Genomic DNA, 7868 nt, shown 5'->3' on the forward strand with positions numbered 1-7868 from the left:
GCAAATGTATTTCCCTCAAAACTCATGCACCTTGGACACAAATTCTCTGCCTAAGCGAGTTCTCAAGTTTCAGACCAAAATCACAATCAATACGTTGAGCCGTCGTCATGGCTCCACGGACACGTCATGACTCCATGTGCTCCCGCTCCCGCTCGCACTCCATCTCTATCCTCGTCTTTGTATGCTTTTTGTGGTAAAACAGTGGGAGCGGAAAAAGCAGAGGCAATGGAGTGGGGAAAAGGATATTGAAAAAGGCGCCGCATAGAAGAAACTTTTTTCATTTTTAGTTTGTCAAGTTGGCACAAAAGGCGGCGGGGCCGCTCCAAGTTTCTCCACCAAAAGCTTCTGGCATGGGAGGGGACAACTTAACATTTGCACGCTCAAATTTGCAACGCCACAAGACGAGCCAAGGGTAAAGGGGCGGGGTCCGTCGAGGGAAGTACCAAAGTTGGTCCCGACTCCCCTTTGCTTTGATAGGCGGCCAGACGTATGTACTAGGCTGACGGAAGCGTTTCCGATCCCATAAAGTACATCTCCCGCAAACAATGATTATTTTTTTTTATTAGATACCATACATTAGGTACCATATGTACATTATATGAGCCTATAAACTTTGACGCAACTTAAAAAATTCAAAAAGCCCTATACATATTTGTTGGTTAAATTGTTTCAAGTTGGAAGGATACCTTGCACATAAACAAAGACGAAATTCTGATCAAGAATATCTACAAGTAGACACTGCGTAATTTTAAATCTTTTTTGAACATTTTAGGAACAATTATTATATCATTCAATTCATGATTTATTATAATGGAGGAATTTCTCCCTACTATAATATCGTATAGAAAGTGGGCAAGAAATTAAGAAACTATTATTCAAAGAGAATTACATATGGAAATTTGGTCAGAGACTGCCCCAAATATGCCCCAAAACTAATCACGATAAACGAATTTCGTTTCGGGTAAAAATTACTGGAGTTGAGATTGAGTGGAAAATTTGGCACAGGATCAAATTTTAATTGAATATCACTGACCACCAACTGGACTACAAAAAACCTCTATTTTCACGTACATATGTATATGTGCATACATATGTATATGTTATATATACGTACATGCATATATTTACGAGTATTTTACAGAATTAATAAGAACTAAAAATATGCATTTTATGAATTAAATTATAAATTCAAAATCAAATTATCATACTGACTATTAAACGTTCTTTATCGATTCAAAAAATATATAAAAACAACAAAGTCCAAATTTCAGAGCACCATGTGCATTCACTCGACTCAAAATGTTTTCTTTCCAATGTATTTTATGGAAATATCTCTATTGGTTCAGTAGTTATGGTTTTTACCAGAGGCCCCACTGTGCCACAGAGATGAATGAATGCGTATCGTTTATGAGCCAAAGCACACACAGATACACAACCTTCTATAGGAGGCGTGGCAGTAGGCGTGACAGTGGGCGTGTGCATATATATCTATATGTATAAATTGGTAGAAATTATGCGCGAGTGCGACAAAAATGAAAGACCCGGAAACGAGGCAATTCAAAGGGGTTGCGGCAGGTGCGGTTTCATTTCGAGGGCGAGCCGCAGTGGGAGATGTGGCCATACAAAAGCCATTGTATAATTGCATTTTAATATGATGACTGCTGCAGTTTTACTGCCTGCAGCATCAGCAATGCCCGTAATAGACGGAAGAAGTTGCAACTGCAAATCCGCAATAGAGAAACCATTCTGTGTGTGTGTGTGCCCCTTTTTTTATTTCATGAACAAATATTAAATACCATGAAATATCTTAAAGTGGAACAAAACTTATATCTGTATAAATTAAATTTATGATTACACTCCAAACAAAAATTGAAAAAATTAAATTTTCAAAATCGAAGGCACATAAAAAGTGGTAGGTTTTCGGGGTTTACTGCAAATTCGAAGTATGGAGATGTGATCTACTCAACCCGGCCAACAAGCTAAGTTTTGTTTCGTGCATAGTACATTCTAAGAGCATGAGAATTGACAATCAATTTTGTCCATTTACCCAATTTTTTTCTAATTTCAAAACTATTATCAAGTTCTGTAGGTACATAGGTGAGGCTTTGGAGCTGAATGTTTTGAGATGGCTCGGATAAAGTGTAATTCAACCCCCTTAATATTTCACTGAGCTAAGGATATATGTAAGCATATATAAGTAAGGATATATATGTAAGTATGAAGGAAGTATAGTCTGGAAATATTAGAGAGATGGAGGAGGAATTGTCGAGCAACATCAGTGAGATTATAAATATCAAGGTGTTTTAATGAAATGGCAATTGCCATTGTATGTGTATCTTTCGGTGGGTATAAGGGCGATTCCGATGCATCCAACATTATTTATTTATAATGCCAGGGCAATTTTGCTTATGCAATGGGCTGCCTGTGTGGGCGTTGGAGTCTATGTATAGGGAAGTTGTGAGTGTGTGGGCCATGCTGCTTGCAGGTTGAAAGGTAAAGAGCAGGAACGAATGTTCCAGCCATATCTAAATGAATGCCTGCAATTAAAATGCTTAACACTCGTTGGCTTCCAACCCGATCTACTCAGTTGGCTGGTCAATGTGCATCCTGCCTTTTACAGTGTACAAGTCTGGGTGTGTATCTGCTCGTATACATTCATATGTACTCGCACATACGAGTATGTGTGTTGGCATTTGCTCTGCTGGGCAAACCTTGCTGCCGACAGCTTGCGGCCATTTCAAGTAGCTGCTGCTGCGGAATGCATTTTCAGGCCAGCAGCCGTCTTGCTGCAGTCCGAAGGCCCGAAGTCCGTCTGGTGCATTGTCTGGAACTGTTCAGATGCTGGCAGCATCTGCTTTTGTGGCACTCTTTATTGTTCCTGCTTCTCTGCACAGTGTGGCCAACCCTGATGGCAACTGCACCACCGCAAAGCGATTTAAATAGAGCCCGAAGGGCTCACTGTGCCAAGGCGTGGAGCGTTTGGGAATTACGAGTGCTGCTGATAATTATCATGCTGATGATGCATTGAAAATCTACTCAGTTCCCCCTTGCTCTCGGCCAGACAAATATTGCTGACTGATTCGGCCACTACTGCGGAGAAAGCCAAGCCACCGAGTGAATGACATCGGTTCAAGTAGTGCTACCACAGTGGACTGCCAGACAACTGGCCAGCCAGATGAAGTAATTTCCATCATCATTATGCATACGTACGAGAGACTCAAGTGAAAGTACACACACATGAAAATACTTTTGGCTTACTTGTTGACGGATGTCATGAATTAAGTACGAGTGTCTCAAAAATGACAGAAAGTCGAAAGAAAATATCGTACTTCAGTCGCGACCAAAAACAGTAGCTACCAAAACTTGCAAAAACAAATTAAACAAAAAAAAAAAAAATAAACTAAAAATTAAATGTAATAAAAATTCAACTAAATAATAACCAAGCTTGCAATTGCTACCATTCTATTTCGAATAAATTACAAAGTAAAAAATCAAATTTCTTCCCATAGTTCAGTGGGTAAAATGGGTTTTCGGAGGCGTCACGCCTGCACATTTCCATACCGCCATAGGAATGCGGTAAATCAGTTATTAATTTACCAATTTCCGATCTGCTTTTCGTACATCTTTTCCTATATTATTTGCCCCATTTATTTGCATTCTCTCGTTACTCGCGCAGGAAAGAGTTTTATGGGCCAAGAAGAATACACCCCATACATATAGCGAACGATCGAGCGGTGTATGTTATAATCTTCACAGTGCAATATCTGCTGTCTCTTCACACAATTTTGGTATGCTCTATGGGCTTAAAGTGTGCGGGTGGGTTCAGGACATGAGGGTGTGTGGGCGTGAAAGCCGTGGACTCGAACAAAGGGAAAAGCTGCAATTTAATTACCGCTGCACAATGGCGTGGGGCGGCACGAAGGGGAAATGGGGAAGGCATTGCCATATGGACTCGTGGCTTTAGCTATAGTTTTGAAATATAGCTGCATATTGCTAGCTGGTAGGTACCTTAGCACCCACCCATCTACCAGACTACCAGGCTGCCTCTTTCGCCATCTCTTTCCCGCCCATCGTTCGGTCTTTTTTGGGCCGAGGCAATCGAGTGGCGGTTACTCGTCCGCTGGCGCTGCAGCTGCTGTTGTTGCTGCGATTATTGTGGAAATAAAAGCAAATAGGATAAAAATTGTACTGCCATGACGCTCCTCTGTCCCAGCCCCAGCCCCGGCCCAGTCCCAGCCCCGGCCCAGCGCCAAACAGTGCACTGCTGTTGCTGTTGCTGTGGCAACGTGAAAACCGCTCAGATTCTAACAAAAGATGCAACCGCTGGTACGCTACCACCGCACGGGCTTGTCCCCCATTCTCCCTCCCCATCTCTCATCACTACTTATTCATCACCCGCTCCATGCTCAACCACCACCCATCCGTCCGCCCAGCTATGACCATGCCCCCACGCTTCGCTTAACTAATTAGAGCGTGTGAGAAAATGCGCAAAAAGTGAAGTCCAGAAGACAGGGAGGTGCTGGGTGGTAGCTGGTAGGTGGTGGCTGCCACTTCCTCTAACACCCACACCCATCCACACTGTGAATCCCACATCCACTCCCCCCCTCCTTCCCTCCTCCTCAGTGAAATGTTGTTGCATTGCCCAACAGATTCACCGTTGGAATTGTGTTTGAATTATGTATAATTAAATTTCAACATTATTCATGTTTCAAGGAAAAAATCAGCAGCTGCCCAGCGCTCGATGGGTGTAAAAAACCAAAGGGTACTAACGGAAGATAGTTACGAAGGACAGGGCGCTGAGGGGAGGGGAGGGGAGGGAGCTCCACCAATCTTCCCCATTGAAGAGCAGTTAAAAATCAACAGAGCGCAATAATTCCCGGAATTCTGTTTCCACTTTTTATGGCATGGTCGTTAATTGTACTTTTTCCAGATTCGAACTGGAGAGGATCCTCAAAAGGTATTTGGATTCAATAAACCCTTAAAAAGTGGTTGGGAATTTCGCTGTAAATAAAACTTGACACACAAATATTTAAGCAGGACAAGTATTAAAACAGATAAGATACAATATTAAGCAAAGATAAATTGAATTTTTTCCAGTTAATACTCATACAAATTGAAATGGAAAATTTAAAAATATGTTTCTGTTTAATACAATAATATGTGTAGCATAACAAGCATTTCATATTTTTTAGCTTTCCTATCTGTATTGGTATATAAGTTCTTTACAAAACTATAGCTTATATAATGGGCGTACCTATTTGGGTGTGATTTCTTTTGGCAACTTCTTCAATTATATTCAGATGGGAAACACAACAAACACTTTTAATTAATGTATGGATTCCGAAAGAATGGAAAGAGTCATATGAGGAAATGTCTGGCCATATGCCATATGGTAATAAATATTTACTGTTTCCATTTCGCTGTGTGCATATAGCAAATATCAATTACAGTTCTTTTTGGTTCGCCTTTCGTTGTTTTTCCCCGCTCGTTTCCTTTTCGCACACCCTACAAGGCATTAAGCCAATTTATTTATTTATATTTTTCTCTGGAATAACCATTCAGGCTTATGCTTCATCGAAGATCATCCAAAAGATTAAATGTCAAACAGGTCAACATTTTAATCGGTCAGGTTTCGTACCTTGTTAGCATGTATTACGAAAGTACATGCGAAAATTGAGAGATGAGGAATCCTTAGATCCCTCAGATCCTTAGTCGCCTTGACGACCCGCTCCACCCGACAGTCCCGCAGGAATATAGGCATTCTTCCCTTCTTCCTTATAATCTAATATGTATGTATCTAAAAGATAATAATTAATATATGTACATAGGTGCATGCGAACAATACACAAGAAAACATTCCACATCGTCAAAATGGGCAAACTTACAAACTTTTTTAATTAAATCAATATAGACATATATATTTTTTTGAATATTGGATAATTAATATTTTAGGAATTCAACTAATTGTTTTTGGGAAATAATACAGAATAAATTGCATTCAAACTTCAATTGCTGTTTGTTTGATGGTATCAAAAAAGTATAAAGGTATTTAGAATCAAAAGCCGCAAATTATATAAATAAGATAGAACAAAAAAAAACCTTTAAGAATGCTATTTCTTCAAAAAATGCATGTACAATAAGACCAATATTTGTTACAAAATATAGTATTTTCGTTAGTGAGTATTTGAATTTGTTTGATTTTGTTCGATTCTCGGGGAATTGTAGAGTATTTTGCAATTCCTTACTCAAGTTTGACACAAGCTCGTTTGTTTGTCTTTTTGTGCCGCTGTAGCCATTATTTGTTAAATTAATTAAAATTCAATAATAACAATTTTGAATGCATGGTTTTGGATTAAGGCCGCCCAGAGGAGACCAGTCGAGGGAGAGCGGTTCCAAATGCAAATTTCAAAGAGGATAATATTTATGGCCATAAATAAATAATTGCTCGCAAATGGTTCGCAATGGCAATTGATTTACAAATACTATTAATACAAATTATTAGGCCTCGTGATAACGTTTTTGGGCAGCGCATAGATATTTTTTATTTTCATTTGATTAATAGCACGGACCGTGTGCAGTACTCTTAAAATGCCCATCGCACCGTCCTATTGGCCATTAATATACATCCTACTGGTCACTGGGCTTAAAGCATTTTGTTCTCTATCCTAATAGATACATGGTTGGTTGTAATATTACTGCAATCGATTTCCAGATTAAAGTGAAAAGTTTATAAATGAAAAATGAATAAAGACACATCCGTATGCCCAGTAAATTCTTATGAAATAAAGGTCGAATGTTCATACTTATATGATAATAAGTCTTAAAGCGATGTCGAACTGATGAGGTCTGCCAAGAACAATTGATCTTCCACTGGAAGAATTAAATGGAAAATAAATTAGGTTGTGGAATGTATATACTCTCCTTATACCTCGTTATGGATATAGTAAACATACTTTCGTGTAGGCTCCTCCCGAACTCAACCGCAGCTCAAACCATTCGCATCTCAATTGGGCTCCTGGATAACAAAAATAGCACGAAAATAATTTGCGGCTCAGTTGATTTGTCGTACAAACTGTCTGGCAACTGGTCAGCCTTTTGGTTTCCGCCTGTAGATTCAGTTGAGTTGCTTTCGAAAATGCTCTCTTCCAACGAGACGTCCTAGGTTGGCTTGGTGAACCCATTTTCTTCTTGGGGCAAGTCCACTGGCCCACTGGGGCGCACTTTAGCCTTCACTTCCGCAACATCTGAAATGTTAAGCCATTGGATGGACAGGATTAGTTTAGATTATCGGATTTGTTATGTTAGTGTGAATAAATCGAACATTCTCCTACCACCGGAATACCGAAAGAAACAGGCTGCACACACCTTAGAACAGAATCACGCACACGTCTCAATTATGTCTGGCTATTTCTACTCACTCTTTCCTTTGGGATGTTCTATATTTGTTCACATTGAACTAGGACATCTCAGTTGTGATACAATTTAAGCTAGTTGTTGGATAAATCTGACAAAACTTTGTTAAAACTGATACAACTGCGACTCGAATCGAACCATTTGCGCGTGCTCTGTTCACAGCTGGGAAAAGTCGATGTCAACATCGATATAATCAACTGCGAAAGTATCGATTCCGATTTTGGGAACCCTGATGCCGCGAACTTCGAAATATGATTTCTCGAAGAGCGACCAACACACGACTCACAACAACAGACAGCAGAAATTATTTACCGAACGTCACTAAATGCAAAACATTTTCTTAATTTCTTAATAATTTAATAATTAATAATTCTTAATTCCATTATAATTAGCTTCCATTTTCTTAATAAGAACTAGTGCTTCTCTACTGAACAGCGTTCGGATCGGTTCATCAT

The 7868-nt window shown here is 39.6% G+C and overlaps 1 long non-coding RNA gene across 7 annotated transcripts; it reads right to left on the bottom strand.

The window, feature by feature from the left end:
* Positions 1-6139: 6139 nt before the first annotated feature.
* On the bottom strand, positions 6140-7565 carry LOC26533644 (uncharacterized). Of its 7 annotated transcripts, XR_004470498.1 has the most exons (5): positions 7419-7556; positions 7332-7355; positions 7074-7244; positions 6929-7015; positions 6145-6870 (listed from the first exon to the last, which is right to left on the bottom strand). It is a non-coding gene; the product is annotated as an uncharacterized lncRNA (long non-coding RNA). The 7 variants fall into 7 exon arrangements; XR_004470500.1 differs by having other exon boundaries at positions 6140-6870; positions 6954-7015; positions 7070-7244; positions 7332-7562; XR_001452715.2 differs by having other exon boundaries at positions 6142-6870; positions 6954-7015; positions 7332-7558.
* Between the last annotated feature and the right edge of the window lie 303 nt (positions 7566-7868).

This window comes from Drosophila pseudoobscura, chromosome X (genome assembly GCF_009870125.1).
Source record: "Drosophila pseudoobscura strain MV-25-SWS-2005 chromosome X, UCI_Dpse_MV25, whole genome shotgun sequence".
In the NCBI taxonomy this organism is placed as follows: domain Eukaryota; kingdom Metazoa; phylum Arthropoda; class Insecta; order Diptera; family Drosophilidae; genus Drosophila; species Drosophila pseudoobscura.